This window comes from Ixodes scapularis, unplaced genomic scaffold, assembly GCF_016920785.2.
Source record: "Ixodes scapularis isolate PalLabHiFi unplaced genomic scaffold, ASM1692078v2 PGA_scaffold12__126_contigs__length_90152505, whole genome shotgun sequence".
Taxonomy (NCBI): domain Eukaryota; kingdom Metazoa; phylum Arthropoda; class Arachnida; order Ixodida; family Ixodidae; genus Ixodes; species Ixodes scapularis.
In genome coordinates, this window is record NW_024609838.1 from 30,510,265 (window position 1) to 30,526,250 (window position 15,986).

General features: G+C 42.9%; 1 non-coding gene across 1 annotated transcript; it reads left to right on the forward strand.

Moving 5' to 3' along the window:
• Nucleotides 1-14,267: 14,267 nt before the first annotated feature.
• On the forward strand, nucleotides 14,268-14,339 carry Trnac-gca. The gene has a single exon. It is a non-coding gene; the product is annotated as a tRNA-Cys (tRNA).
• Nucleotides 14,340-15,986: the final 1,647 nt, after the last annotated feature.

Genomic DNA, 15,986 nt, shown 5'->3' on the forward strand with positions numbered 1-15,986 from the left:
GTGCGGTGGGCAAAGCCCCTACGCTTACGCTAATGCACCAGCTCCACCAAAGAGTCTGATTGGGTCGTGACTAATGGGGGAAAAAAAGACTGCTTATTTTTGCACGGTTGTGCCAGCATGAGTATAAAACACTGCCTGTATGCTGGCGCCTCGCATTCGTGTTTGTTGTTTTCAGTCACGATTTGTTGACCGGGACTTTAAGTTAGGTTAGGTTAGGTTAGGTTAGGCTAGGTTAGGTTAGGCTAGGTTAGGTTGCGCAATTGACAGAATCACAAAGGAACGACTTATAATGTCAGATAATCGGTGCTGGCAATGGTAAGCTACGGAGGCAGTACCTTACAGGAAACACTTTAAGAAATCGCTTATCGGTCTATATATCTATGTCCATAATGAGACGAGCTTTTGTTCCTGGGTAACGGTCAGGCTTTTCGATTGGCACGAGCTCACGAGGCAACATGACTGAATAACCTCTGCGTTCCCAGCTGCAGATGGAAACCGAACGATTCACACTGTTGCGGGTGGTGGTCATTGTGTTGTAACTGCTGGGGCAGTTTCTTTTTTTTTTTTTTTTTGCTAATTGGTGTAGACTATTTTTAAGGGTAGTAGCACTGGATATATATAAAAAAAAAGTAATACGAAGGTCATACAAGTCATGTCGCGGAGAACAGCGCGCAAGGACGAAAACACAGAAAAAAAACACGAAATGCACTCACAATCGCTCATGTGTGCACTGTGTATATGTGTGTGTGCGCGCGCGCGTGTGCGTGTGCGTGCGTGCGTGTGTGGGTTTGTGTGCGTGTGTATGTGCGTGTGTGTGTGTTACGTGTTCCTTTCTGAGCCTTCCTCCTTGTGCGCTGTTGTTATCATACGTTTACTCTCTACGAACTCACCCAGCTCACTAGTCAATTTCGGTATATATGAACGTTGGGCTATTGCGTACGGCAGCGATGTCCAGCAGAAAACGTCGCAGCCCAAATCAATAGCACCTTTTTGCCCAGTCAAAAGCGAGCGAGCATAGAAACACTTCATCCACGCTCATTTACACGTCACGCTTTCAGCATACACCCAGGTTACTGGACGAACTCGGAACGAGACGATGGCTCGTTGAAATAGAAGAAACTAGCTACAGCGAACCACGAAGCGCTTTAGTCTTGGGTGGCGGACAGCTTCGGACATTCTCCTTGCACTTTTCCTGCCCTTGATTCTGCGTGTCGTCCTCTAATTTCATGGCAGTGAACGCAACGCTGCGCGACAGCATGCGATTACGTTCGAGCCGATAGCTCCGGAACAAGACGAACAAAATATATGTTCAGAGAAAAGAAAAACAAAAGAAAACACACAAAGGGAAGGTGCCGTGGTCCCCGTCGTCCATCATCATTCTTCTTCGCCACTTTATTCGTGAACTCCCTTGTTCCGCGACACAAGCGGCGGGAGGTCCGGCAATAATGAGCCTTCGGTCTTGTTGTCGCCAGTCACCATCCTGAAGGCACCGCGTGCCGACGGCGCTGAATTAAAGAGCCCTTAAGTGCAATTAGCACTTCGCCTGTCCGTCCCAACGGTCGACCGACGCGTACAAGACGCACGAGCGTACCCTGGGTGGTCCTGCGACAAAGAGTCGCTTCGCAAATTCTTACGCATCTTCTTGTTTCTCTTCCATCTCCCCTTCCGGTGAAGCGAAGGTGCTGGATAGTTGGGCCTATCACTCTTCGAGAATGCAGGGTGTCTTCATACTGCTAGAGAGAAAGAAGAAATAAGGTTGAAGCTCAAGATGACCCGCGCATCCCGTGTTTGCCAAACTTCCGGTTCGAACAGCCTCAAAGACACCACGATAGTCGTCGCCGTGCCTCACTGTGATTAATCTATCCATCACTCGCAGTCTCATAATCAGGCTGAGCCAATGAATCATTCCGAACGAACAAAGGCACACACTTATCGAATTTGTATTTGTCGAGTGAAACCTGACAATTGTACCGAGGGGACTTGAGGCCTTGTCCAGAGGAACGTTTTACGAGGACACGTCATTACCGGAAGGCCCTGTGCCTGAAGTAACAAACGGGCTAACGGGCAGTCAATTCAGGTTTGGTGATGTATGCGGAGAGTTGGTCTAGTCATAACTGCTTTCAGCTTCGCCGCAAAAACAATTTTATACGAAATTATTCGTGGTTTTCTTGAATTCTCCAACCATTTACCATACCGTATATATATTCCTGTGAAGTCACTGACATCTTAAGATGAGCAGGGCGCGGCTTATATTGTTCACGCTCCTTGCTTCCTGATTTGTTATTCGGCGTTGTAATTCGCTAATGCCGGAGTTTTATTGGCTGCCGAGTGATAACAAGATTAATGCTCGTGGTTCGACACGTCCTGCGTTTCTTAAGCTCTCTGTGACTGTATACGGAGCGCAAGTCCGTCTGCTCCAGAGGCTGCATTGACGTCGGAACGTTCTGCACACTTGCAGAACAAAGTAAAATATTTAACAGTGCTAGCGTCTTCCCGAAGGGGTCACGCATTTACACAGCATCGACAGAAAAAAATATTCAAAGACTATAACTAAGAATACAAAAAAAAAAAAAACGGAAACGCAAGAATGGCCGAAATGTATTCTTAATCCTCGCGCACTCAAAAACGGCTTCCAAAGAATTCGTGTTCATCAATGACCGTGTAAAGCAAAACCACCAATCCTCCAAGCAAGACTCCATATAGGGCAGTCGCAGGAAGCCCGGTCGAACTATAAGTGGTATCGTCTAGAGTCAAACGTCTCCGTATAAGGTAACCACCCGATACCAACATAAGGTGCGGGCTTATACTATAAATCACGCTACAAACCGCGCTCATTCTGCATGCTTACCAGCCCCATATATTACAACCGCGCTCGTCCCCTTTCCCTAGCGCCATATAATCAGCTTCAAAATGAACGATCTTAACGTGTACAATCAATACCTAATCGGACGACCGTTGCTACAGCTAAGCCACACGTACGATCCCTTTCTGTACACCGGAACAAATATCTGTGTGCGAACATCGACCGGGGCCGCCTCGCCCAGGGTGACTCATTTGGTGCGGTATGCGCGTCGAAATTGATTAATGAAGGCTGAGAGCTCGGTGCGAAAAAAAACGAAGCTCTTCCGACCTCCATTTATCAAACGCTGCCGGACGATTAGAGGTTAGACCGTGTGGGTTGCATGGGAGCTGCATTGCTTGGTCCATTAACAGCGCGGTCTCTCAGACGGTCTCAAAGGGTGAGCGCCTGTATGATACAACTTGATTCTCCGCGCACTTATATCGCGACAGCGAAAAGCCTATCTCGGTGTCCGAGGCTTCATTTATTTGTATTTTTTATTGGAGAACGGTTGCTGAGTTAGTTTTCTACTCTAACCTTATTTATTTATGTAGAAAAAAGGGGCAGTGACCTTTATGTTTAAAGTCTTATAATGCATGAAATGCAGCGTTTAATGAAGAATAGTTTAGATTTTTTTTAAGGTAGTAAACATTCGTTTCGGGGGGGGGGGGGGGGGGGGGGGTGATGAAAAGCCTATGTTTTAATAATTTAGCGGGGGAACTGACTTGGTTTATACGTCACGTGACATCCATTTCCCCGCCAAATTTAGCGGCGAAGCTGAATCGGTGCATAAGTCAAATTAGCGTACATGTCACGTGACATCAATCTCCCAGCCAAATTTAGAGGGGAAACTGAATTGGTGTGTCGACCACAAATCTTGAAATTTGAGGAGGGGAGGGTTGTGGGGGGAGGGGGCTAAAAAGGGCGCTTCTGATTAAAGCATCCATCGGTTCAAACATCCATCGAGTAAAAAGATCCCTTCGGTCACATGACACCAGATTCAGAACATCCCATCGTGTCAAAATATATGTACGCTCTTGGGTTCAAAATAAATTAACTTCAGCGGTTGCCTATAAGAGTTTTGCACGTTTTCGTCCTGAGATTCATTCCAGTTAAAAGGTGTTCGCGCCTACGTCCCATTTTGAAAGCAGCAATCAGTCAAAGTAATTGGTTCATCTAAACAATTCCCGTAAATCAAAGTGCAAGTTCCTGGGATTTTCGATGTCATGACGCGAGGTTTTGGAACACCGACACTTTTTGCCGTCTAGCCATCGCTCTAATTGTGGCCGCTAATGCAGTTCAAAAGCATCGGGGGGGGGGGGGGGGGGGGAGGAATGCTGTTTATGAATTTTCCTACAATGCTACCAAACCCAAGAATCCGGACATTGTGTACAACAGATGCATCTGCCTACTTCAATCTGAAGAATCAGCTTGGGCCTGATGTGAAGAGCCCCATCGCCCAACTAACAAAGCGGAACTTAGTTATGGTCACAAACCCGGACAGCCGAAGTACGTGCCACAGCTGCAGGTCTGGAAATGCGCAGCTTCTTGGGAAAATGCTCGAAAAAAGGTATAAGGTGGAAGTACAAACGCAGATCCGTGAGAACTGAAAAATACTTCGACAAGTGTTTGTTTCTTTTTTACTTTCAATATGTGTTAGGTGACAACAACCACAAGGGCAATCCGATAAAATTCGACAACCCTGGGCAGCTGTCTTTATATTTTATGCCATCGTCAAAGGGGAAGCCCATCCAGTTGCCTATGCCCTTATGCAGTCCTGCGACAGCCGCGCCCACAAAACCTTGATTCGAGTGGTAAAGGATCGAATGGAGAGCAAGTTCAGCAATGTTGCAACACTCTCGAACGCCACGTGGATGCTTAATTTTGGCTCTGCAGCCATACTAGCAACCACGGATATTTTCGGCACGACAGCAGGACCATTGTCGTCCCTTTGTCCTACTTGTGTTCTTTCTGACGTCTTTGTCCAAAAAAACCTACACGCTGTCTACTTTATATTAGCGGGACCACCACGTGTGAAAAAACGTTTTAATATAATTGGTATTACTAAAGCATAAATGGCCTCTAAGTAGTCACATTTGAGCAGGTATGCTTGGTATTTTTTTTTTTTTTTTTTTGTTAGCAGATTTAGACATTATTTGAAGACAATTTTAATACATTCCTAGAGTTTAGCGCACCTTTATTACTTGATAAGATCGACGGATTTTGCTTTTCGCTTATGTGACTGTAACTGAGGTAAATAACTATTTAAAAAAACAATCGCGTGTTTGCTTTTATTTTAATAAGATTTTTTTTAGAATGGGATTTGTGCTATTACAATGTATAAATCATGCCGGGTGTCTTTCATAGTTAATCCAAATAAAAATAATTGGATGCGTTTTACAAAAATACTGTTTTCACTCATGTTTATCAGGCTCGGCGGACATTAGATGCTGAAGCAATCCTCACGATCAGACGGCCAATTAACGAGATGCGCTAATTAACCTTTTAATAAGAGGTTCAGTGACTTATTTTGAAACTACAATATTGAAGCCAACGTGCACCGTGGAAGGCTAAATCAATTTACTTTGTAAAAATAAAAGAAACCGACTAGGAGTTGTTGGTCCTAAAATTTGGTCTTTTTATTCCGGTATTTTTCAGCTGGACGATCCAGCAAAAGAGGCCAAATTTGAGGGCGCATATCTCCCAGCCGGTAGCGCACTCCATTTTCTCCATTTTTATTTCTTCTTTTAACAATGTATGGACCGATTAAAAGACATATTTGGTATATAAATTTCACTTGAGTTGTCTCAACCCTTTTGAAACAAGAAAAAAAAAATCACCTTATTTTGGGGAGGCCATGAAGTACAACTTCTCTAACAATCCAGAATAAATAATTGGTGCTGGTTCCCCCCGGTCGATATCGAAGCGGCTAATGAGAGTAATTTTGTTTTCGAAGTAATAGCGGATTCCTTTTAAAAACTTGGGATAATGAATTTTTTTTGCTTGTTTCCTGCACTCAAATTGAAATTTAGATACTTATATGTACCAGGTTTTATTAAAACTTCAACGTTGAGTAACTCGGATAAGATGGAGCGCCCTTGTCGTGATCAATACTATATTTCCCGCAGGTTCGTGGCGGCGCGTTCCGCTTCGCCAAGGCCCTTAAACACCGAACGCGACGAGCTAGGCCTGTGGCCAAGCTGCAACCACAATGCCGATATCGCCAGGTGGATGGAAAAAGTGCGACATCTCACCTTTGTACCAGACGGCTTCCGTGAGGCCTTCGTTCAGGGACCTGCTCACTGCTCGGCCAGAGGTTTCTCCATTGCACGCTGTTCGGGTGGAGCAATTTTGCGAGTCATTTGAGAGCTTCTGGCTTTAAAACAATGTCGCGAAAAACATTTGGGGTCAGTTTCACAACGATGAACCACGCACGACCAACAAGGTTGAAGGTTGGCACTATGGGCTGCACAGCCCTGCTGACCAACCATCATTCAGCCTTGGCTGAATTCATAGAGTTCTTGCAAGTGATTCAGCACTCTTCGCAAAACAGTATCCGCGCATGGCTCTTGGATCAACTTGCTGTGGCATCTCCAAGGGGCTACACAGCCCTGCTGCCCGGTCACCATCCAGACTTGGCTGAAATCGTACAGTTCTTGCAAGTGATTCAGCACTCTTTGCAAAACAGAATCCAGGCAGGGCTCTTGGATCCCTTGCGGATGCATCTGCGACGACGGTCGAAGTGAGCAATCCTAACAAGCGACTGCAAGAGGAAATGATCGCGTTTTCAGGCTACTCTGTCAGTGCAGTCCCGTCGTTTCAAAGTGCTGAAATATTATACTGACAAAATTGCAAGTCTTTAGGTTTATTTTTTAAAATAAAATAGGAAGAACATAGGTCAGCTTGCTTGAGACTGAATAGTTTTAATTTTGTATTTTCTATACAAAATTAGTCTTTTCGTAATGAATAAGTGTAAATAAGTGTAAATTTACCGTTGCTGAGATTACATATTACATACATGTTTATGTGAAACAACTATCAAAACTGTAAAAATAAATTAAAATAGGGGTTTTGGGACGCGCAATATAAAATACTTCTTTTTCGAGAGCTCGATATTTCGAGAATTCCGTCAAAGCTGCTGTTGTGGAATGTATCGCGATTACTAAATTTCGCAGGATAAACTTCCGACTTATTTTACTATTCTCATTCAAACAGGACAAAACGTTAGGGTGCGAACGAGCCGGTGAATGTTTAACATAATTGAAGACAAAAAAAAAAAACCCCGAAACTGGGAAAAAGACGAAGAACCAACACGACACAAAAAATCTCTAACACAGTTTAATTTTATTTTACAGAAGTTTGTATTCATATAGGGTTTCGGTGCCCCCCCCCCCCCCCCAAAACCAAAAGAAAAGAGAAAGAAAGTGAGAACACTCTTCACACAAAAGCATAAAAAGAATTGAACTCAAAAGACAACCTGCACAGAACGTACTTGGCTTACACCCGAAACAACAAGTAACAAAGGAAGTTGGCTTGAAACCTTAATTGTTGAAGCGGTGAAACACTGGAACGATAAAGGTTCAACCCAACTTCTTTTTTTAGCTGTTCGGGATTTGTGCCAGCGCGGGTAGCACCTATATCACGTCCTCGCTGGTCTATCGATTGCTCTCGTCGGCTTATCTTCCTAACGCTGTTCACGTTTTCAGCTCACTCGATCCGCAATAGATTCTCGTGAAGCCGCTATAGGTAACCCGCGAAGAGCCCTTGAGATCCTCTTAATAGTGCATTGTGATGAGAGCGGTTGCAAGGTCTCGTAATGCAAGGATCTCGCAATCATCGCCGAACGTAATCCAATGCCGCGGAAGGCTTCCGCTCGGAGAACGTAAAGAAGCGGCAGGAACGATTTTTTTGTTATTTTATTTATTTATTGACACTGTTCATTCTGTTCTGGGTGTTTATAGAGGCGGAAGGAAAGAAATGTAACATTGCGAATACAAATCATGTAAGAGAATAGCCTACCAGCTGCACGGCAGAATGGTTCGGATGTGCGATACCCAGAAAACAAGGAAAAGCCGGCAGTCGCAGAACGTTGGCGTGCCGTGATTGATTTGATCAGATCTAATTTTTGACCTCCTATAATGAGGCGTTTTATTAATCAATTTATTTATTTATTTGATTTTGAAATTCTGCCAATTGGCGGTGGGAATTCTAGCCGGCACAGAAAATGATATGCATCATATTTCACCACTCATGATTAAATTGGTAAATGATGTAATGAAAAATTATTTAAAGAGATCGTTTTTTGTTGTTTTTTATTGCAAACGTAAACTACGAAACGCCGAATGCTCAATCTCCACCCAAATGTTGCGCTAGCAGTCCCAACCAGATTCCTATTGTTTCAGAACAGACAGTTATCTCATCAAAAGTTATAAGTAATTTTCTGAAACTCTTGATGCGAAAATGCGGGCCATTCTAAGTAACTGGCACCATTCGGCTCAACGTACTCAATAACTCCGTCAGCCGCTCTGATTGAAATTTTCAGAAAATTACTTACAACTTTTGACTGAGATAACGGTTCGTTCTAAACATTCTTGGCATCTGCTTCGCACCATTAGAGCTACATTTTGGCAGAGGATGAGCTCTGGGCGATATCTACTTTATTATTAAAATTAGAGAAAAAAGAAAACTATAATTGTTTTAACACCATGTATATCGGAAGGAAATAGTCGGTCAACTTTCAACCTGCATCATGTGACCCTCGGAAACCAAGGTGGTCTCTCTTTTCTCCTCCCAATCTAACTCTAAGTAAGTGTGTCAACCAGTTACCCTATTTTTCCGGTTTTCGTGGCAAGCGGGTGTCAAATGGTCAAAGTATTTTTGTGACTGAACATAGTTCGTAATTGTTTTCCTCGTCTATGTTATTTTCTTTAACATACAAAGCCAGCAATTAAGATATGATGAGTCTAACAATTCCACAAAACAACCTAAAAATTCGAAATTTTGGAAGCTTTATATCGTCGTTGAATTTGAAACACTCAGATGACGTTTGATCGACTTCAGGGAACGAAGCACAAACTATAAGAGAAGTGCCGGAGAAGAAACCTGCAGCCCATAGTCCCGTATGCCGGGCACGTCACCGAGCTAAGTATAATCAGCAAATAATTTGCTAGCTCTTAGCATTGCCACTTCATGAGAGGATAGTGATATATGATAACAATTTGATACGAACGCGTTTTTATCGTATTAACATCTGACTAGCTGCCAGCAGGACTTATGTGTGATTGCCCGTTTGTTTCTCATTCGTCTGTGCGAAAGTGCGAAAGCAAAATAGAATGCTTGAAGAGGACGTTTCTTGAAAGATGTTTGTTTACACAAAACGTTTGATGCAAGAAATATGATAGGTGAGGAACACTAAATGTTCAACTGTTGCATACTCTTTGATAACTTCTTTTATCATTTTCGTAGGGTGTGATAAGAAAGCGATGCCATACCTTATCAAAGCAAACAAGAATGTATTTCATTTGATATTGCCGAGTTAATGACAAAAACGCCGTATTATCACTATACATGGCTAAACATGTTTAAAAAATTGTAGAGCGGTTTTTGAGGCACAAGGAGCAAGAGCTCGAGCTACAAAACCCAAAAATTGTAAATATTTAGGGGGAAAACGAAAGAAATTGTAACACCATTCTTGCATCCGTCATTATCATGCGATCCATTCGGCATCACTGTTTTCTAAATTATTCCCACAGACTTCCAACGAACAGAAAAATTAGACATATGGTACATTTATTTTCACTAAGGAAGTCCAAAGGGACTAAATTGTGAAGGGTCGTTCAACCTAATTTTTTTTCTCGCTAGGACAAGACAATCAAAACTAAGTGTCTACATGACCCTCGTTAGATATTGCTATGCCGCCACTAGAATTCGGATCGAACAGGCCAGGTCATTTTCTTCTCGGGATATTCTCACTCATACTCCAGTTTGTTATACGCCACTCCTTAACGTTTTCTTCTCGTCACGTAATTATTCCCTACCTCCGCTAATCCCTGCAGACTGATGCTCCTGGCGTCGTTTGCATATATACTCAGATGCTTCGAATTCCATGAGCAACGCAAACCGATTGATCACGCTTATGCATATTGGCGACCGAGTATTCCTCGGTTCCCTCTAGCCATCGCTTCAATTATGCAGTCATTTCGTATGCAAAGCAGAGGATGAAGCTCGCGCGCAGCAATGCGATTGAAGCCCTTGAGAAGCGCGGACATATATCTGCACCCAATTCCACGACTCGCTGCCTCCATTTCAATCGATCTCTATCGGAAACCGTGTAGACAATATCGATCAACCAAGATTGCTCTCAGAGGTCGGGCCTAAATTATAATTTGGTTTGATTGCATTTTGTTTTTCATAACTAGATGTTTGATTTTTTTTTTATTATTGCCGGGTGGTTTTGAATATGTTAACTAAAGGTTTAGCCGTCTCGATGCGTCTGGTTATGGTTTCTACCGCGGTACGCTGTGTCCACCTGACATTTCGTAGACTCTACCCGTAGATTGATCACTCTGGGGAATTACGCGAAAAGGGTGCGGTTCGACAGTGCGCTGTTGTTCCATCATATGTTTTTGTCTCTAAAACATCTCAGGAGATACGGGTGCGAGCGTTGGCAAGAAAGCTCAGGGCTCGTGTGTGTGTGTGTGTGTGGGGGGGGGGGGGGGGGGGGGGGAGTTACGTGAAGCGCATGTTCTTCTGCCTCTTGCGCAGGTGTTGCAATAACGTCAGAACGACGTCAGAGACTACAGCGCGAACTCTAGTTCAGAAATTCTGCCTACACGGCGACAGTGACGACGAAAAAGATGACGGACACCTCTTGTACCAGACACCCGAGTCAACAACACTTACATCACCGCCACTGCCATCCCCAACCAGCCAAACAACTGTCTCGAGCTATCCCAACCCACATCATGGACACGTCCATGGACAATTCCGCAGGTCAGCAAGATGGCGTCACCCCCCCCACCCCCCCCCCCCCCCCCCCCCCGACAAGACTGAGTTACGACGAAAACTTCCATCAAGAACTCGTGAACTCCGTCTCAAGAGGGAAGATGTATCGGTTATGACATCACATGACGTCACTGCTGGCTGAACCTGCCACCTGGGTTCGGCTATAAAAGGGCCTGCACGATGGCAGATTAAACAGAATGTATCTCGCGACTGGTGTGATCACTGCTTGCGCTCAAGCCACTCTGTACACATGCATCCTCGCTCAGAAGAGGCAACAAAATGCAGCACTCGCTCCGAAGCTCAGTTTGTGCTCCCGTAGTTTGTGCTGTACTTGAAGAATCACGTGCTAAAGAGCAACGTGAAGGTAACCTCTTTGCGTTGCCTTTCCTCCCGAAACTCAAAATATTCAGGTCTTCCAAGATTCGATGATCGTTCGAGAAATCTTAGTAATTCCCCCGTCGTTTTTGCAAAAGACAAAAAAAAAACAAAAAAAAAAAACAAGTAGTGTTGGAAAGTACTACTTCAAGTAGGTTTAGAAAACTTGTACTTTACCTGAAGTACATTCTCTGAGCATGTACCTTACTAGAGAGTTTTTTTCTGTTACTTTCAGAGGACAGTTCAACTCCCGACTTAAAAGTACATTCCCTAAATTTGAAAACAAAAAAAAAACAGTTTATCACCATGTGAAAACACGCTATCGTCTTTTGAGACGTCATGTGACCATCTCGCTGAGTGAAGTAATGGCGGCTTAAGACCGATAGAAATAAGTGCCTTATGAGTTTATTTATCAGCGAGAGTAAGGCAACTATTCTGTGGCGACTTGACTTCATCCAATATTTGCCGTCATTTCCGAAAAAAGAAAAAACTGATCCACCTCCGACTACCCTTAAAGCGATGCATACCAGTTTAAAAAAAAAATTAAAAACTGTACAGGGGTTGAAAGGGCATCATGAAAGATCGTGTTACATTAAAAGTACATTTTATTGAGAAAACTTTACTTCAAGTACATTGCACCAGGTGTACTTACTACCTTAATTTAAGTACTAAACCCCTCATTTACTTTGTACTTTACTTCAAGTACTTGTTAGATCTACTTCACGCAACCCTGTAAACCAGGAAACACTATCCACAAAATCAAGTTCCGGCAGTGCTACAGCTCAAAGTAGAAATCATACATCCGCAGCACATTGTTCACCAAAAAAAAAGTACAAAACAATTAGGCACGCAGAAGTAGGACAAGCTATTATAGCATATCTCTAAAAACACAAGCTGCTTTATATTTGGCTAGCAGAATTTCGCTAACAGATCAAAACCTATATACTTTCTTATTACCATAAACAATATAAAAGGAACTTCAAAAGTAATTAGAATTTTCTTCTACGGTAGTTAGTAATTGACTAAATTACTTTCCATTTAAGTAATTTCTGCTCTTCTCAAATTGCTCTTGGGGCCAATACTCAGTAACATAACTTAATTATTTTTTTTAGTAACTTGTACATGTCTGCAGTGTGGGCACGGAACGTAATAAATCACGCCTCGCATTTCTTGAGCTGTACAGTGGCTATAATGTGCGTTATTGTGATCACAATATAATAATTCGGGTGCTTTCTTCGAACATTCGTCTAGCCATCCGATCTTTATGAACTCACCATCTCTCACATCAATGCCGGCACGCAGGACCCGCGTATCACCCACAAAGGACTGAGAGTCTGTGAAATTGTGCAGACCATATCAATATTCACCTTGTGTATACGCTGCCATCTTTGTCTGGTGGGCTGTGGAACGCGTTCTGCGCCTGTGCAGTCGCTTTCTTCTGCAGGTATCAGACAACGCGTGCACGCGCGTCCCCAGCCCATATGACTCAATGTTTTTTTTTTTTTTTTTTGCCTGTGTCATAACTGTGCTGGAAAGGGGAATGTAGCAAGCAGCATTACACGAATTCGTAAATAGACCTTTCAGGAAGAACCCAGGAGACCTTTCGGCGAGGCGAATTTTCGGGGGCGTTCAGATGGACGCTCCTGTTGACTCTAACACTTCGTATATACTGAAAACGGCACGATTCATTCTTTCATGGCATTGGGAGCTCAGAACGCACAAAGAATAAAGCAAATACAAAAGGAGATCACCACATACTCTGTTCGGTTTTCCTTCTGCCTTCTATGCGTTCTGAGATGGTAAAATGCTAGACCAACGTCAACTTTTTCTTTACCAGGGTAATCTCATTTGTGCCGTACATCGCACAATGCATCAAGCAGGCGTTGGGGGGGGGGGGGGGGGGGGGGCACATATTGGTCTATTGGCACATCTGAAGTGGTACCTGTAGTGAGCACGACCGCGGGACACGAAGTTTCGGTTGATCGACTCTGCTGACGCACCGACAGAGAGCGAGGTGGAAGCTCGCTGCTGTGCATTCTGCCCGTTACAGTAACTCGCTCTTGGTTTGTCTTTGGCCGCATATGTTACATTATTTTATAGACGAATTAAGCGCAATCAAGATACGATTGGAAGCAGAGCGCTTCCAACCGAAGACTCTGCACGTTGAATTTATGTTGCCCCTACAACGTCTTCTTTTTTATTCGCGTTTTAGTGACTTCGAAACATTAGTCGGAAATGATTCTGAGACCTGGAATTTTTGTTGCAGGAAGAAATGTGATTGCTGCTTGGCAGTTTGAAGCAAATCAGTTGTACAAAGTTTTCTTATAAAGGCAGGTTTTTCTCTTTTTTTTTATTTCAACGCACGTTGTGTTTGTAACAAACAAAGTGACTACACCTGAACTTGAGTAAAATAAATTAATGTATGGTTTAATAGGGTTATTTAAAATAAATTAAGAGTCAAAGTTAGGTATGCGACACAGCCATTTCTCATGTAAACGCAATCCAGTCCTCTGCAATATGTTTGATGCAGGTTTTATATTTGTCCGCGTATTCTAATTTTTATTTTTACCGTGTGATGTCACTTATTATTGACGTGGTTACGATTACTGTAATTATTATTGCAATTGCTCTCGTATAGGTGCTAAAAAAACAGATATCCTCCTGGTAGCAGTATTGCTTCAAAATAGAGTCGAGCTAGTTAAAATAAAGTGCTAGAAAAGCAGCAAACTTAATACCAAACTTAGCGAAAGTAACTAATTACAACAAAACCACTGAATACGGCTAGTGATTCTTACAATTTTACTTGCGCTTTTTTTTAGTTCTTGAACAAAATTAAAGATTTACATCAAAACACTTCAGCCATAAGAAAATAACGCAGCCGAGTACTGGGAATTAAGAGCTTCCGACACCTACAGCTTTTTTGCAGGAACAAAAAAGAAGAAAAAAAAATAATAAAAACGTCGGAGATACGAGTAGCAGGCCACGGCGACAGCGCTTTGCTCTTGTTATCTCGCAGAGAGGTGCACCTGAGAGAACGCTCCGACGTCGTGGGGGTATAGCTCAGTGGTAGAGCATTCGACTGCAGATCGAGAGGTCCCCGGTTCAAATCCGGGTGCCCCCTGGGCGTTCCCTTTTTTATACAAATCGTTGGATAGTAAAGAAACCGTTTTCTAGGCAGAAATGTGTTTTTTTTTTCTTTTAAGCAAGAGCATTATGGAGATCGTGTCGGCTGAAAAGCAGGCGTTGGTGGGATGGGAAAATCTTGATTGGTCGATAGGGTCCTGACGTCACAACCATATGATCTCGCGCGGGAATTTCAAACAACCCACCACTTGAAACGTGACGTCACGTGTGGAATTAAAGTCATTAAAACATGACATGTAGTGCGAATTAAAGGTCGACGCATGTCTCCACATGATTTCATTTCGTTTTATAAAGCAATTGATTTGCCCTACAGAAAACAATTTCAAGAAGTTTAGGCGGGATTCGAACCCACGACCTTTCAGTTCGAAGCCAGACACACGACAAAACCTATCAACACCGCAGACACTTTTTTTTTGTTTTCATTGTTACGATTAAGGACACACAGGTTTCAGGGGGTGGGAGGGGGGGGGGGGGGGCGTAAAACTTATTTAAACTTTTTTTTAATTTTTTGATTTTAGGCAACCACTCCTGGATGGGAACTCTGGTTTTGCACACAGCCACCGATTCTCATACCGTCTGCACAAAATGTTTTCTTACTGACATATGTTAACATCGGCGTGTCTCCCAGACATGCAACTTTTCTAGATGCTGTGAAGACCGATCAGCATGATCATATCTAAAAGAATTGTGTCATCCTAGTGGGCATTTAAATATCTCATACCATCGGGGGTTGGATGTAGTTCTTTTTTTTTTCTTTAAGTTCTTTGCAAGACATCCCAAAACAGCAGAGTATCCCAACATTCTATAAAGACGTGTCCAATTGTTTCCATTTTTTTACAAAGAAAACAATGGTCTCCCGATGGAACAAATATCCCCATTTCTTTCAGCAACTTTTTTCATATATAGGAAGCATATCTGTGTGAATGTTAAGGAACAAGGTTTTGGCTGACGGTTGGACCTGCATCTTCTTGGCGCGTTTCAAAACGTCGTGCTCTTGTCTTTCATAGCATCTGTGGTGATACAAAGGCACGGGAAAAGTAACATGAGAAGGGTATGCACTTGGGCTAGTTGGTGATCCATGTTTTTGAGGGTAAAAGCGCTAAAAACAACCGACAAGTAAAAGAAACAAACAACCCACACCGCTACTTGTGTTGCAAGTAGCGCTCTGTGTTGTTCGTTCCTTTTGCTTGTCCGTTGTTTTTAGAGCTTTTACCCTCAGAAAAAATAACATCGTATAAATCATTAGTTAACCGTTTTCGCGTCACACCAAAAAGATAATAAAAAAAAAAAACGAACAGTCAAAAACGTATATGAACTGACAACTTCACCAAGAATGCACTTGGTCGACAAAGACCATGATTGTACGACGAAACAATAAAGGAAGGAACCTGTTCTGCAAAACTAGTTTGCACCACCTTGCGGAGAAAAGGAACTGACTGATTTTGAACAAACATTAATATAGATGCAACCTGTTAGACAAAAGGTGCAACCGCGAAAGACCGCCTTTAGAAACGCGACAAAAAAGATTATCCCGACTTAGACTCTCCCAGGTGGGTTGCCATACAACCCTCAAACGCTTGATGAAGTTTCAAAATATTCACCCTGGAATGTTGGCTATTAATAT